The 16,664-nt window shown below is 39.4% G+C and overlaps 1 protein-coding gene and 1 long non-coding RNA gene across 5 annotated transcripts in view; one reads left to right on the forward strand and one right to left on the reverse strand.

Annotated features, from left to right (window-relative positions):
- Znf438 (zinc finger protein 438) overlaps positions 1 to 16,664 on the forward strand; it is a 125,545-nt gene that overhangs the window by 66,875 nt on the left and 42,006 nt on the right. Inside the window, exon 5 of one of the 4 annotated variants that reach the window (XM_060380642.1) lies at positions 9,119 to 9,238. The exons of the other annotated variants lie outside the window; for them this stretch is intronic. The gene's annotated coding sequence lies outside the window, so the exon portion shown is untranslated. The remainder of the gene's footprint in view (positions 1 to 9,118; positions 9,239 to 16,664) is intronic. 4 annotated transcript variants of the gene reach the window in all.
- On the reverse strand, positions 423 to 5,191 carry LOC132653154 (uncharacterized). Its single transcript, XR_009590890.1, has 2 exons — positions 5,056 to 5,191; positions 423 to 1,290 (listed from the first exon to the last, which is right to left on the reverse strand). It is a non-coding gene; the product is annotated as an uncharacterized LOC132653154 (long non-coding RNA).

A 16,664-nucleotide genomic window follows, 5' to 3' on the forward strand; every position in this document is an offset into this window, starting at 1 on the left:
CACTGCACAATGCGGCATATGGCGTAGTCTGCTGGCCCTAAGCTACAATCCCAGGCAGCACGTTGCCTAACTGGATATGGTAGGCCTTGAACACAGGGCTATGTGCACATCTCCATTTGGAAACAACACAGAAGTGAGCTTGTGTACAGCGGCCACCTGAGTGGAACTCCCAGCATCTCCTGAAGGTGTTCCTAGTCAGCAAGGGAGCGGAGCATACGAAGACCTCGCCTGTCCAAGGGAAACCCGATTTACTGCTAAATTTGTATTTACTTTATTTCTTTATTCTAAGTAATTTATTATTTACTATGATTTTTTTTTTTACTTGGTAAAATTTTCAGAATGTTTACGTTATTTTCTGTGGACAGAGATGGCACTCACATGTCATGGCATAGATATGAAAGTCAAAGAATCACTAATAGGAGTTGGTTCTTCTTATTTTTATTTTTTTTTTCACAAAGTTTTCGTTATATATCCCAATTGAAGGTCTCTCCCTCAACTCCCCCAGGACCACCCTCCCTCCCTTTTCCCCCCATCCTCTTCTTAGTCCAGTGAAAGGGGGAGTTTTCCACTATTGTCATCTACCCATAGCCTGTTAAGTCTCATCAGGACTGCTTGGATCCTTTTCCTCGGTGGCCTGGCAAGGCTGCATCATCAGAGAGCAGTCAACTGAGTTCATGATAGAAGCAGCCTCTGCTCCCTTCCCTCAGAGATCCACATGGAGGCTGAGCTGCCAAGCAGCCATATCTGAGCAGGGGGTCTAGGTCTTCTCCATGCATGGTTCTCTGTTGGTGAGTCAGTCTCTATAGGACCCCCTGGGCACAGATCTTTTAGTTTTGTTAGTCTCCTTGTGAGGCTCCTGTCCCCTCCATTCCCGCCATTCCCACCCCTCTCTTCCTCCATAAGACTCCCTATGCTCTGCCCAAAAGAGTGGCCGTGAGTCTCAGCATCTTCTTTGATCCGCTGTTGGGTGAATCATTTCAGAGGACTCTCTATAGTAGGCTCCCATCTGGTTTCCTCTTTTTTACCACTTCTGGCGTCTATCCTGTTTGCCATTCAAAGAGCCCAGCATAAAACCAGACACACTAAATCTGTTGGAAGAAAAAGGTGAAGAGCCTCGAACTCAACCTGGCGTTTTCTCAGACAACTGGGAACAGTGCTACCTCAAGAGTTGGTTCTTCATACACCATGTGGATCCCCTGAAGTGGACTCTAGTCATGAGGCTTAGACACAGGCATTTTGACTTGCTGAGCCATCTCACTGAGCTTTTAAACAGTCAGTCATTCATAATAACTGTGAAATAGAAGGATATTCATTAATAATGCATCTATACAAAAGTATCTTAATAGTATTCCATAAGCCCTTCCCTTTAATTTTTAAAAATCTTTTTTTTTACTAATATTTTTGTTGAAAAAGCTAAGACAAACACACACGCGCCTTAGCCTAGACCTATGTAGGGTCAATCTCTTCCACAGTAGTCTTCTACTTGTAAGCTGTCTTCCACTGGAAGGGCTTCAGGGACAATGGTAACGCACATAGCTGTCACTCCTGTGATAACAATATCTTTTGGAATCCTTCCACGAAGAATTGCCCAAGGATTCTGTGACAGGAACTTTTTTTAATAAGTAGTAAGAATGCATTCTGAAGTAGTCATGATAAATGTAATGCAGTAACTGCCTGAACCAGTGACCCAGTCCTAGACATTGCCTGACTGTATGTGTGTGTACATGACCTGAGCGTTTTCCTAACAGCAGCACACTGCAGACTTTATGCTGTGATTTTTCTAGGTAGAGGAAGTTGGAGCTCCTGATAGGCATGGAGCCTGTGGTGGTTCCTCTTGAGTATCAACCTGATTGGATCAAGGGTACCTTAGATATTAGTAAGACACAACACTTCTGGGTGTCTGTGGGGTTGTTTCCAGAGACCACTGTGTCATGATAATTCCCTTATTCATCATGCTGCGACACTTCTGATAGGAGGGCCACGTGGAAGTAGATCACTGGGACTTGTTCCTGAGTACAAGTGTCTTACCCTGGACCTTCCTGTTATATTTTCCTCTTTTCCTGGGCACGATATTGTGAATTCTGCTCTCCATGTCCTCCCCACAATGAAGTAGTGAAACCTTTGAAAGCAGAGCCAATCAGAGTCTTCCACCTTTACCTTGTTTCTGTCTGTAACAACATCACAGAAGCTTACTGACAAAGAACCACTATTGTGTACGGTCTGTTGTTAACCAAATGCTACTATCCAGCACAGGATTTTGTGAGCTAGTAATGAACACACAGAGAGTGCACACACATATTTCTGTATGTTGGACACAGAAGAAGAGGAAGTACAGTGAGCCAAGCCCTACGAATCATGTCTTGCTGATTTGACATTTCTAGGAATGTGACTTTTTTTTTCTCCCTAAAACCTAGTTGGATTAGAATTTTCCCTGTGCCCCACAAACTTAATTAAGGTTATTTCATGATGTCTTTCCCTACCGGTCCTTACTGAACACTGTTTCTGTAGGTCCTCATCATTCCTGTTGTTTTTATTCTTGGTAGTGGTGGGTTGTATGTCTGTAAGATTGGCGTTTGGCCAGTTTCTAGCACGAGTACTGGGTGGAAACCGCACCAGCGTACCTCCTAGTTCCCAGGCTCCCACTTTGCTGTTTTTACCTTTGAAGTTAGCTTCCTATTTTAATAAGCCTTTTGTCAAACTAAAATTAACTTCCGCATCCTACCAATTTATAGAAAACCAATGTTTACTCAGTGCATGTGGCAGATGGTTGATTTTTGTAATATTGCCATTTAAGATTGAATACTGAAATAAAAAATTTCAAATGTATTTTAGTTTCAGCTTTAGAAAGCACCATCTATAGGTGAACCATCTCTTTCCATATTTTAGATCCTTAAGCTGTAACTTAACTCAAGTGTTTCACAAGAACCCGAATATTTCATGGGCTTCCCAGAGCACTTTCTCCACTTTTCCCTCCTTTTTGCTCTCTCCCTGTGATGGCGTTCATGCATACATACCTGGCTTCCAGGAGGACAGGAATCAGTGGCCTTGTTGCCTTAATCTCAAAGAGAATTTAAATATTTCTGTCTAATTTTTGTCATGGTGTGTTTTAATTGATTGGTTGAATCTGAAGCTACTTTGGTTAACTTGATTCCTTCAGCCTGGTTCTGATATTGGCCAGAAGCTAGTGTGAGTGTTTTTCAAGGTGACGGTAGTACTGAGTGATTTCTTCTACAGCCTGTAGCTGATCTTAGTCACTAAAGTACTTTTTCTGTGACTCAACTCCTCTGTCCACTGCTGTTACTACCTTGATGATGCCAGCTTTTCTGGTACACTCTCCAGAGAAGTGCAGTGATGTGTGTCTCAGAAATAAAGAAACCAGATCCAGCACAGTGAGTGGAGAGTCACTGTTGGTAAGCGGGACCTAAGGAGCTCCTGGTTAGTACTTCCTGTTTATAGTTACTGCTCCCATATCAAGTATTTTCCTCAAATAATGTACAAACACAGCAATAAACAAAAAATTAGCACATGCTGTATCAAGAGACAGCCCAGTGTCGTTGATGAGTAAGGTCAAGTACATTGTATATGTATATGAAAATGTCATAGTGAAACTGGGGACTAGCGATAGAGCTTCGGTAGAATGCTTGCATGGCATACATGAAGCCTTGGGTTTGAATCCCCAACCCACATAAAACCAGTGTGACAGTGCCTGAATTATCAGCATTCAGAAAGTTCAAGGGTATTTTGTGCTACATAGTGAGTTTAAGGTCACCCTGGGCTATAAGAGACCCTGTTTCTCCAACATCCCCCCACACACACACAAAGAAAAATAACAAAACAAAAAACCCTATTATTTTCTTCCATTAATTCATGCTCATAAAAATATGTCCTATTTCCAAATAAACTTTATTATATTTATTTATTTATTTATATTCATTTTCATATAGATGAAAATGAAATATACATGTTTAGTATAATTATTGCATGTTTTATAAATATTCTTTAATCTGTTTTTAATCTCATGTCTGACTTGTCTAGTGTGCTTCCAGAAATTAGCATGCTAAATGGTTTCCATTTTGCTTAGTTGTGTGCTTCATTTAAGACCTGTGAATCTTAACTACTAGTACCTTTGATTTTCCCAATTTAAAAAAACGTTTAATGGAACTTACTATCTTAACCATTTTAACTGTATAGTTGAACATTGCCAAGCATATACAACCAGCTCTACAACTTCTTTGTCTTCTTTGTCTGAACTTCTAACCCATCAAACAGTTTTCTCCAGAAACCACCATCATCTTCTGTTTCTATTAACTATCCTACTATGTAAATCCATTCTTGCAACATTTGTCTTTTTTGTGTCTGGCCTCAGTGTTTACACATGTTGTAGTACTTTAGTCTATATTAGACTTTGCTTCCTTTATAGGGCTGAATAATATTCCCACACTTTGTTTATCCATTTTTTTTCTATTGTCAGAAACAAGGTTATTTCACTTCTTGGCTGTTGTGAGTAGTGAATGAACATGTATCATTCCTGTCTTCCACCAGGACTTTTAATTTCTCCATATTCTTGCCAGGACTTATTTTGTGGTTCTTGTTCTAAGTAAGTAATAACTATTTTAATGGGTGTGGATTAATTGTACCTTTGATTTCTATTTTCCTAATGATCAGTGATGATGAAGATCTTTTCTAATATGTTTGCTGGCCATTTAAATATTTTTTTGGAGAAATGTTTATTTTAAATTCTTTGGTTATAAATTTTAAATTTTTGAGGTTTTGTTTTTTAATAATTTCATGTGTATATGCAATATGTCTTGGTCATACTCACTTCAGAATTTCCCTACTACTCCCTCAGCAACCTTCTCAACATGTCCCCGTCCCACCTTCAGAACCTTTCTAATTTGTAACCCATGGAGTCAAGTTAGCACTGCCTGCATGCACATTTGTGGGCTGTCCACCTGAGCATGAGCAATATACCAGCCCCAAAGAAAAATTGCTTTCCTTTCCCAAGTAGCCTCTGATGCCAGTAACTCTTCAGACAGAGGGAGGACCTCATCCTACCTGTACTGGAGTGTCAACTGCCTTGATCTTGTGCAGGTACAGCCACTGTGAGCTCAGGAGTACGGTGTCCGAGTCATGTCCAAAGGCCATGTTCTAGGCAGCTTTTATATTCTTTGTACCCTATCTTCTGCAATGTTCCCTGAGACTGAGGAGGGGAAGTGTGGTTGTCCCATTTAGGGCTTCACATTTCCTGATTGCTTAATCTCAGCAATTTGACCAGCTCAGAGTGTTTGTATTAACCTCTGGTCAAGATTTGGAGGAATGCTGATCTTTGGGTATAAGTATAAATATTTAGAAGACAGGGTAACAGCACGAACTTTTATCATGCAATAGCAGTAGGCTCCTCACTAGGGCCTATGGCTAGTCTTGGGCCGTTGACCAGCAGACAGTTCCAGGTGTGAATTTCCTCCTGTGAAGCAGGCCGTCAATCTGGACAGAGGGCAGTTGGTCCCCATGTGACTGTCATACCAGTATTGCACACGTGGTTACATCTTGTCTCTCATGTCGTCCTTGTAACACATAGGTCTGCTGTGGTTAAGACTGCTGCTGACCTTGATCTGCTAGCAGCCTGCATCATACCTGCTAGTAAGGACATCTAGGAAGGATGCAGTTTCAGGTTAGGTGCAATGTGGTGTCTATATTTCTAACAACTGAGATGTGTGATGTCTTTAACAGTGGTCATAGTGGCTTTTTCTCATTTTTAAACCTGGTTGTTTTTTCTTGGTTTAAATCATATCTTTATAAATTCTGTATATAAGTATCTTGTAAAGTTATTTATGATTTGAAAATAACTGTTTCAATCAGCTGCCTTTTATAATTGCCTTTGATACACAGAGGTACTTAATTTTATACATTATGTATTTTTATTTTCATTACCTGAGTGTTTGTTGTCATAACTGCTACATTTGGTTTTAATCATTTTATCTTCACTATTTTTCTAAGATACTGAAAACAAAATATAATGGAACATTTAAAAAATAATTTTAAAAAATTTTATTCATTAGATTGAAAGTTTGTAAAATATTACAGTTTGAAGTACAAACTATATTTTGAAAGAGAAATTGATGGAATAGATGGCGGAAATATAGTAAAGAAATGAAGAAATGAAAATGGAAGCTAAGGAAAGCTCTCCTCACAGTGTTCTTTGAATTAGTATCTTTTGAGTGTTCACAGTAAACTGTTATGGAAATCCTTACAAGGAAGTGGTCCCTTGCTGCTCCCACACTCTTCTCACCTTTCTGTGACCTTGTGTCTCATATTCAGTTAAAATTTCCAACAAAGACATTTGAAATCTTATTCTGAAGTTAACTTTTAAATATAGACAAGTAAAAAGTGTTTTTAAAGTACATGGTGTTATGTCTCAACTTATGATTGCATGTGATCAGCCACAGGATCGTTTACACTGGTTGCCAATTAGTGTTTTTCAAAATCGTCTTAGTGGTTTTCAAGACTGTAGGCAGTGAGTAAGCTGGCTAGAAGCATTTCTGCCGAGTTCAGGAAGGTACACTTGAGAACCAGCTTTTGAAAAGTTTCCTGTGTCTTAGTGTTTCAATAGAATTTAAGGAATTTATATCTGCACATGCCATTTCTCCTTTTCAAATAATGTTGTCAGTGTTCTTTTTTCGGCTGGCATCTTTTCTTCTGTGATTGGCGCTTCATCATTTTCCCTGCTCCTTAATTTTAGCCAGAAGTTGATAGTATTATGTGACTAGTTTTCTTTCACTGCCCATCAGAGCCATCTTTTACTGGCCTCAGCTCTACTCTCTGTCTTTGAGCACTAATAAGAAATAAAGCAAGCCCACTGTGGTCGGATTATCTACAGTACTGGAGAACTCTTATAGTAAATGTGTCCTCATACTGGGCCAGGTGGCTTCTCTTCCTACCTGGAGCTCAGTCCCATTGTTTATGAGATGCTAGGAACCTCATCTATCAGGACATCATTGAGCTTTGGTATAGCCACCGGTCCATCTTGTCTTTCCAATACCTGAAACAGCTTGCTTCTTAAAAGCTCAGGTATAGGAGCTGGGGAGATGGCTCAGTGGGACAGAGCACTTGAGGATTATGTTTGGCTCCCTACAGCCCATAGAAAGCCAGGCTCAGTGATATAAGTCATCCTGCACTCTGGTGGCAGGATGAGGGGTAGAAACAGGAGAATGCCCAGAAGATTGTGAGCTGACTAGTCTGCCATAGACAGTGACAGAGAAAGGACCTTATCTCCGCCAGCAAAATGAGGGTGAGGCTTGGCATGCAGAGTTGCTCATTGATCCACACACCCACTGTATCATGTGTACATACACACACACACACACACACACAAACACACACAGACATATACACCACAAAAAGGATTTTTAAAAACTCAATCACAGAAAGAAGCTTTTAGAATACTAGTGTTTCTTTTCTCTCTTAACTTCCTATTGTATTTAAATAAACTTTAATAATGACTGCAAGCAAATCCTCAGCAAGCAGATGACAGAAGGAAGTAGTAGCAAGTGTCCATTAGAAGCTGTAACTAAGACAGATGAGACTCTTGGTTCAGTATTTCACCTAATGGCACTTAAGTTTGAAACAGATACATTTTCTACAAAACAAATCCAGGGTAGTGAAGTTCAATACATCAGACTTACCAGTTGAGCCTTAGGAAAATGGAAGTTCCAAGTTTTGTGTGCCGGTTTTGTTCTACTAGGCCTCTGTCAAACTGTTTCTCTAGGCATGCATGAGTTAATCGTTGGAGATGTATTCATTAGCAAAATTGTACCAAAATAAAATTCACTAAAGTCATGGTGTTTAATTTAATAGTATTATGATAATAGCTGCCATAATTAATTTCAGATTTGCCTTCTTTCCCAAAGGACAAGAATGTTTGTAGTGTTGGATGCACACTTAAGGCACAAGAAAGAGGGCAAAAATAATGTCATGGCCTTTAGATCCTGTTTATGGGTTTTCCTTGTTGGGCCCTACGGGCTTAGGGAGCATTGTACATCTAAAATAAACCACTTAGGGTGTAAAAGATAAAACTGGGTTAATTGGGTTCACCTGATCCTCTGCTAGGCCTCCTCAGTCAACATAGCATTGCTTATTAGTCAAGGAAGTGTGATTTTTATAATTAGAAAGTTATCTCAGAACTACACAAAAAAGACTCAAAGAATGCTTTCTTCAAATAAAATACTTATGATTTTTTTTTTCATTTATTGTTTTACTCTAATTTGTTTTTAGGAGATGGTGATCTTCTTCTATTCATAGCAGGACTGTTGTGATATCAGGGCAGGATTCTTAAGAACTAATACCACTTTCTTTCAGAGAAGTGGACAACACACTGCCCTTCAACTGTGTTCTGTGTTCACAATCCTAAGCCCCCAGGCTCTGAGCCCTGCTTTTCATTTTTTCTTCAGGGTTTGTGTATCAACAAAATGAACTATTCACACATCCAGCTAAAAATCCAGAGAAACATGAAAATACAAATGTTAAAGTCTGTAAAGTTTTTGTAGCTGACCAAAAATGATGCCAGCAATTTCCCCAAATAGTGGTTTGTAAGCCATTTTCTTGTTTTAAATTTAAATTAATATTTTTTTAAATTTATTCACTTTATATTTCCATCATAGCTCCCTCTCATCTCATCCTGGTTCCACTCTCCCTCCCTCATCCTCCCCATCTCTCTTCCCTAATCCTCAGAAAGGGGGAACCTTCCTCCCCTACCAACTGACCCTAGCGTATCAAGTCTACAGGACCCTGGGCTCAGATTTGTTGGCTCTGTTGGTCTTCTTGTGGGGCTCCTTTCCTCTTTGGGTCCTTTTATCTCCCTACTCTTCCATAAGATTCCCTGTGCTCTGCCCAAAGTTTGGCTGTAAGTCTCAGCATCTGCTACTATCCTCTGGTGGGTGGGATTTTTCACAGTACATGTATGGTAGGCTCTCCTGTTCCCTGTCTTCAAACACTTCCAGTGGCTATTCTGTTTGCCCTTCTGAATGAGAATTAAACATCCTCCCTAGGGTGCTTCTTCAGGTATGTGGATTGTAGTATGGTTGTCCTGCATTATACGGCTAATATCCACACTTTTTTTCAGTTTGTTTATATGGCGGATTGCATTGATGGATTTTGTATATTGAACCATCCTTGCATCCCTGGGATGAAGCCTACTTGACCTTGGTGGATGATGTGTTTGATGTGTCCTTGGATTCGTTTTGTGAGTATTTTATTGAGTATTTTTGCATCACTATTCATGAGGGAGATTGGTCTGAAATTCTCTTTCTTTGTTGAGTCTGTGTGGTTTAGGTATCAGAGTAACTATGGATTCATGGAATAAGTTTGGAAATTCATTCCTTCTAATTTGGGGAACAGTTTGAGGAGTATTGGCATTGGCTCTTCTTTGAAAGTCTGGTAGAATTCTGAGCTAAAACCATCTGGCCCTGGGCTTGCTTTTTTTTTTTTTCAGTTAGGAGACTTTTGATGATTGCTTCTATTCCCTAAGAGGTTATAAGACTGTTTAAACAGTTTACCTGACCCTGATGTAGCTCTGTTAAGTGAATCTATCAAGAAAATTTTCCATTTTCTTTAGGTTTTCCAGTTGTGTGGAGTACAGACTTTTGAAGTTAGACCTAATGATTCTTTGGAATTCCTCAGGGTCTATTGTTATGTCCCCCTTTTCATTTCTGATTTTGTTAATTTGGATATTGCCTCTCTGCATTTTAGTTAGTTTGGCTAGGGGTTTGTCTGTCTTAATTGATTTTGTCAAAGAACCAGTTCCTGGTTTTATTAATTCTTTATATTATTATCTTTGTTTTTAGGATATTGATTTCAGCCTTGATTGGATTATTTCCTGCCATCTACTACTCTTGGGTGTATTTGCTTCTTTTTGTTGTAGAGCTTTTAGGTGTGCTTTTAAATTGCTACAATGTAAACTCTTTGATTTCTTTATGAAGGCACTTAGTGCTGTGAACTTTTCTCTTACTACTGCTTTCATTGTGTCCCACAAGTTTGGGTATGTTGCACCTTCATTTTCATTGAATTCTAAAAAGTCTTTAATTTCTTTATTTCTTCCCTGACTCTGTAGTCATTGAGTAGGAAGTTGTTTAGTTTCCATGTGTTAATAGGCTTTCTTTTGTTTCTGTCAATCCTGAGTTGCAGCTTTAATCTATGGTAGTCTTGATAAGATACAAAGGATTATTTCAATCTTTTGGTATAGGTTGAGACTTACTTGGTTACCGAGTATATGGTCAGTTTTGGAGAAAGTTCTGTGAAGTGCTGAGAAGAAGGTATATTCTTTTGTGTTTGCAAGAAATGTTCTGTAGATATCTGTTATGTTCATTTGATTCATGACGTTTGTTAGTTTCATTATTTCTCAGTTTAGTTTCTGTCTCGATGATCTGTCTATTGGTGAGAGTGTGGAAGTCTCCTACTATGAATATGTGACCTTTGATGTGAGATTTAAGTTTTAGTAATGTTATTTCTTTTACAAATGTGGGTGCCCTTGCCTTTGGGGCATAGTTGTTCAGAATTGAGATGGCATCTTGGTGTATTTTTCCTTCAATGAGTATAAAGTGTTCTTCCCCATCTCTTTTAATTGTGACTGAAAGCCTATTTTATTAGACACTAGAATGGCTACTCCAGCTTGCTTCTTGGGTATGTTTGCTTGGAAAACCTTTTTCCAGCCCTTTATTCTGAGTTAATATCTATCTTTGTTGCTGAGGTGTGTCTCTTGTATACAGCTGAACAATGGGTCCTGTTTTCATATTGATTCTGTTAGCCTGTGTCTTTTTATTGAGGAGTTGAGGCCATTGATGTTGAGAGATATTAATGACCAGTGGATGTTAATTCCTGTTATTTTTATTTTGGTGGTAGGGTAGAAAGGCAGGGGGAGAGGGAGAATGTATGTATGCTTCCTTTCTTATGTTTTTGTAGATGTGGAGTTATTTATTACCCAGTTTTCCTGGGTATAATTATCCTTTTTGGGTTGGAGTTTTCCTTCTAGTATATTCTGCAGGACTAGATTTATGGTTAGGGAATGTTTAAATTTGTTTTTGTCATGGAATATATTGTTTTCTCCCTCTATGGTGATTACAAGTTTTGCTGGGTATAGTAGTTGGGGCTGGCATCTGTGATCTCTTAGTGTCCGTATCTGCCTAGGCCCTTCTGGCTTTTAGCATTTCTGGTGAGAAGTTACATTTAATTCTGATAGGCCTGCTTTTATATGTGACTTGATCTTTTTTCCTTGCAGCTTTTGATATTCTTTCTTTGTTCTGTACAGTTAGTGTTTTAATTATCATGTGGTGGGAAGATTTTCTTTTTCGGGTCCAATTTATTTGATGTTCTAAAAGCTTGTATGTTTATAGGCAGCTCTTTTATTTTATTTATTTATTCACTTTACATCCCAGTTTCAACCCCCTTCCTCTTCTCCTCCTGTTCCTTCCCTCTCTCTTCCCCCATCCTCCTCCCCTATTCCATCAGATAAGAGGAGCCCCTCCCCCTTCATGCACCCCAGCTTATCAAGTTGCATCAGGACTGAGCTCATCCAGCCCTGTGACCTGGCTAAACAGCCGCACCAGCAGAAAGTGATCAAAAAGCAGCCAACAGAGTTGATGTCAGAGTCAGCCCCTGTTCCCCCTTACTAGGTAACCCATATGAGGACCAAGCTGCCCATCCGCTACATCTGTATACCTAGGTTCAGGCTATGCATTATCCTTGATTGATGCTTCATTCTCCATAGTCCACCCTCCCGCTCTCTGGTTTGTTGGCTCTCTTAGTGTTCTTGTGGAGCTCCTGTCCCCTCTAGTTCCTTCTATTCTTCCCCCCATTCTTCCACAAGACTCCCTGCACTCCACCCAGTGTTTGGTTGTGAATCTCTGCATCTGTTTCCATCAGCTTCTAGGTGGAGTCTCTCAGAGGACAGCTATGTTTGGCTCCTGTCTACAAACATAACTATCTCTAATAATGTCAAGGGTTGGCTGTCTCCCATGCAGTGGGTCTCAGATTGGGCTAAACTGAGAATTCTCAACAGAGGAATCTCGAATTGCTGAAAGCCACTTAAAGAAATGCTCAACATCCTTAGTCATCAAGGAAATGCAAATCAAAACGATCCTGAGATTCCATCTTACACCTGTCAGAATGTCTAAGAACAAAAACAAAGTGACAACACATCCTGGTGAGGATGTGGAGAAAAGGGAACCCTCCTCCATTGTTGGTGAGAGTGCAAACTTATACAAGCACTCTGGAAATCAATCTGGTGCTATCTCAGAAAATTGGGCACAGCTCTACCTCAAGACCCAAAAGATGCTCCACCATACAAGGAAATTTGCTCAGCTATGTTTGTAGCAGCTTTATTTGTAATAGCCAGAATCTGGAAACAACCAAGATGTCCCTCAACCAATAAATGAATAAAGAAACTGTGGTACATTCACACAATGGAATGCTACTCGGCCATTTAAAACAAGGAAATCATGAAATTTGCAGGCAAAGGGATAAAACTAGAAAAGATCATCCTGTGTGAGGTTACCCAGAAGCAGAAAGACACACATGGTATGTACTCACTTATATGCAGATTTTAGCCATATAGAACATGATAAACATACTACAATTCACAGACCCAAAGAAGATAATTTACAAATTGAATTTTCTTTTCTTTTCTTTTCTTTTTTTTTTTTTTTTTTTTCCTTTTTTTCTGGAACAGACTTTGAAGCAGGGGCATGTTAGATGAGTACTATAGCACTGCGCAACATCCCCAGCTGTTTGCTCTTTAACTAGGACAGCTTGAGATAGGAGCAAACATTTGTTACAGTTGAGTATATGGGAAGTACTTTCTTAGTCGGGATTGCTATACTATTATTTTATTATTATTGTGACAGAATTGAACCTCAGGGTACTTAGATTCTCTTAATTTTGAGAAAGCCTGAATTCCATCACTGCTTAGAAGTTTGTGCTTTTCAACAGTGAAATAGAGCACACTCATTTCAGATAGGCAGTTGCTTATAAAGTTAGATAGCATGCTACTCAGAGGTTTTACTCAACAGAAAAAAAAACATTTATCTGCATAGAAATTGGACACCCACATTTTAGTACATGTATTTTTGATAAGCCAAAGCTGACAAATCCCACCAGTGAGTGAATGCCCAGTAAATGGAATCCTGTCACCAAACTCAAAAGATCTCTAGTGAAGAGTGCAGTCCAGCTGTGGCTGTCACCTGTGGATTCAGCAGTTGTTCTAGCATCAACTCCAAAGTCTTGAAGGACTGTCAAGCTGTTGTATTTTACAGTCACAAGTCACAGGATGACAGCAGAACCAAACATGAAACAAGGTCTCTCAGACAGTCAGGCTGTCTGTAACGTGTAAAGAAAAGCTGGGCACAGTGGTACATGCTTGTGACCCCATCTCTGATACATGAGGAGAAGGATTCCAGGTTTGAGACCAGCCTAGACTACATAGCAAGCTCCTTCTCAATCAACAAGCTGGAGGCTCAGAGGTAGACTATGTACCTAATGTACATAAGGCCCATGTTCCATTTCCAGCATGAGGATACACAGCTCTCTCACAAGTTGCTAGTTGTAAGACACCAAAAGTCTCATTGCCTGTTTTTATATTTTCAGTTTAATATTTTCACATTTCAAGATCTACTGGCCAAATTTATTATGACATTTATCCTGATGACAGCATGTCTGTCTCGTGATGTATGACATGTTTATTCCCTAGGAAATAGTTTTCTGGAAATTCTAATCTAGATGGACAGTTACACTGAATCTCTTGGTCAGTGCCTATACAAACAGAGGGGAGCATGCTACACAAATTCTCAACATGGGCTAATGTCAGCAGACTCTGAGGCATGCACAGGAGATTGCGTCTTCTCCTCTGAGGCCCTTTAAACTTACTTGTAGGACACTTGGCATGGCATTGTAACGAAGACAAGCAGCGCCTGCCGTAGACTCCGTCAATAGGAAGGAAATGGAAACTTTTTGTTTCCAGCATCATCAGGTTGTCATCATCAGGTTGGTGACTTCTTCAAGTCACCAGCTTGCTGATTTTGTGCCAAGTAGATTCATCATCTTATTTCTGAACTCTCATTAAATGCTATACAGTAACTAACATTAAAAGCAGTTTTACATATGATTTATTAAGTTTATTATGTTAATTTTTGCTGTTAACTGATAGTTTCACTGTTGGATTTGTTTCTTTTGATAGATTTTTCTATGTAAATGTACTTTTCAGTTTTTCAAGTTTTTTTAAAAAGCCAGATTCTGATTTTCACAGATCCTTTTATGCCTTAAAGGAAGCCATGGAGGCTAGTGCCTTGCCATGGTACCCCAAATGCATAGGACCTCCCTTCTGTGAGATTTGAAAGTTACAGTCAGGTTTTATGTTATTGTTTAATTCCTCTTTGCCTCTGATACTTTTATGTAATGGACTCTCATCCTACATAAATCATAAGATAATACATTATGATTATCCAGTGTTTTCTTTAGTGTTAGTATGCTAATTGCACAATATATTTATTTTTTAATCAAATTGAATGAAATCTAGCCACAGTTTATGCCTCTCCAGTTTTCCACTGTAGATACCAACACATTGGGAGGATCGTTAAATTATTCTGAAGATCCTGAAAAGCCAAACAGTCTTGAGTGAAAAGAACAAATGCAGTATAGGTACGTGTTTTTCCTCCCAGCTCCAAACTTCCAGAATAATTGACTCATGAGGCTTAAAATGTATTTACCAGTACCTAGGCCATATAGCTAGGCTCTTCTCTGACTAGCTCGTAACTTAAAATAACACATTAATACTAATCTACATTCTGCCATGTGGATGGTTACCTCTGCTGAAGTACCACACGTCTGTTGTCCCATTTTCATGGGCGAATCTCCCACACCTGGCCCTATCCCAGAACCCCTTTTGCCTGAATCCCAGATGTCCCACCTTCTACCCTTTCCTATAGGCAATGGGTTTTTTTGTTGTTGTTTTGGACAGGTGTTACATATATGAGATATTCTCTCTACAAATAAAGATTTGTACAGGCCTGAGGACTGCCAAGAAGCAACCTTGCCCATCCACAGAGTGCTAACTACACACAGTGGAGAAAGGAGAGTTCATGCAATAAACAGTGTTGGAACCATTGGGCATCCATAAGCAGAAGAATGAAAAGAGACTCCTTGTTCTCACCAGTTTAAAAAAAAAAAAAAACAAAAACTCTCAAAACTGATTGAAAATTTAAAATACAGAAATACTAGAAGAAAACACAGGGTAAATGTTTCAGGACTTTGGAGTGAATAGTAGCTTTTTGAATCAGACCCCAAAGTATAGGAAACAATCAAAATCAATTAATTGAATTGCATCAAATAAAAAAAAAGCTTCTGCCAGCAAAGAAAATGTCAGAGTGAAAAGACAATCTGTAAAATGGATTAATATCTTCAAACTGTGCATCCAGCAGTTAGTTCATATCCAAAATGAACTATGAGAGCTAGCAAGTAGACAACCTGATTTAAAATGCAGTATACCTACTGCGTTTGTTCCTCCATGTTACTCCAAGAAAACACCCTGACCAGAATCAGCTTATGGAAGAAGATTCTCTTGGCTTACAATTCCAAAGGGATAGTCCATAATAGGAGGAAGAGAGCATGGCAGCAGCCATCTAGAGCAGGAAGCTGAGAGATTACATCTCCAACCATAAACACAAAGCAGAGAAAGTAAAATGGAGTTGGTGTGGGGCTGTAAACCTTCAAAGCCCATCCCAAGAGTCTACTTCCTCCAGCAAATCTCCATGTTTCAGAAGTTCCAAAACCTTCTAAACTGTGCCGCCAACCAGGGACCAAGTGTTGAAGTATGTGAGCCTATGGGGAACGTTTCTCATTCAAGCCATTATACCTATGGAGACATTTTCTTAAAAAGAAAATAATAATAAAATGGTGAACAGATTAAGAAAATATGTTTAGCATAATCAAACCACCCAGGGAATGTAAAGGAAACCATGGTCAGATATCACCATATCCCAGTACAAATGGCTTCTGTCTATAAGAGACAAAAGCATGAAAGACAAGGAAATTTTGCCGTTAGTGGGTATGTAAATTAATATGACCATTGTGGAAAACACTGTGAAGGACCTAGAAACTTAAAAAGAGAACTGTTAAGGAATCCAGTAGCCCATTCCTGGGCATTTAGTAAAAAAAAAAAAAAAAAAAATAATGCCAGTATGTTGAAGAAACATCTATATTGCTGCGTTTATTGAGCCACGTCATAACAGGCAGGACTAAGAAAGCAGCCTCAGTGCCCATCAGTGCTCAGTTCATAAAGTGTACATGCACCTGTGAAATTACTGAGCCATCAAAGACAATGCCATCCTGACAGTTGTAGCTATATGGATGGATCCTGATACTACACGAAGGGAAGAGTAATACTAACACTCTCACTCGTGTGGAGCATAACTTGTTGGTCTCAGAAGTTGAAAGAAGAATGGTGGTTACTAGGCCTCAGGGAGAGGAGGGGAGAAGAGTGTGAGTACTGGTTAGAGTGAGATCACTGAGTGGGCGGCTGCAAGTACATGTGTACCGTCCACCCCACGGTGCCTAATGGAAGGATGGCGACTCATTTCCACACCAACAAGGCAGTGCTGAGGAGGCGTGCTTAACTGAGAGAT

This window comes from Meriones unguiculatus, chromosome 3 (assembly GCF_030254825.1).
Source record: "Meriones unguiculatus strain TT.TT164.6M chromosome 3, Bangor_MerUng_6.1, whole genome shotgun sequence".
NCBI classification, from domain to species: Eukaryota; Metazoa; Chordata; class Mammalia; order Rodentia; family Muridae; genus Meriones; species Meriones unguiculatus.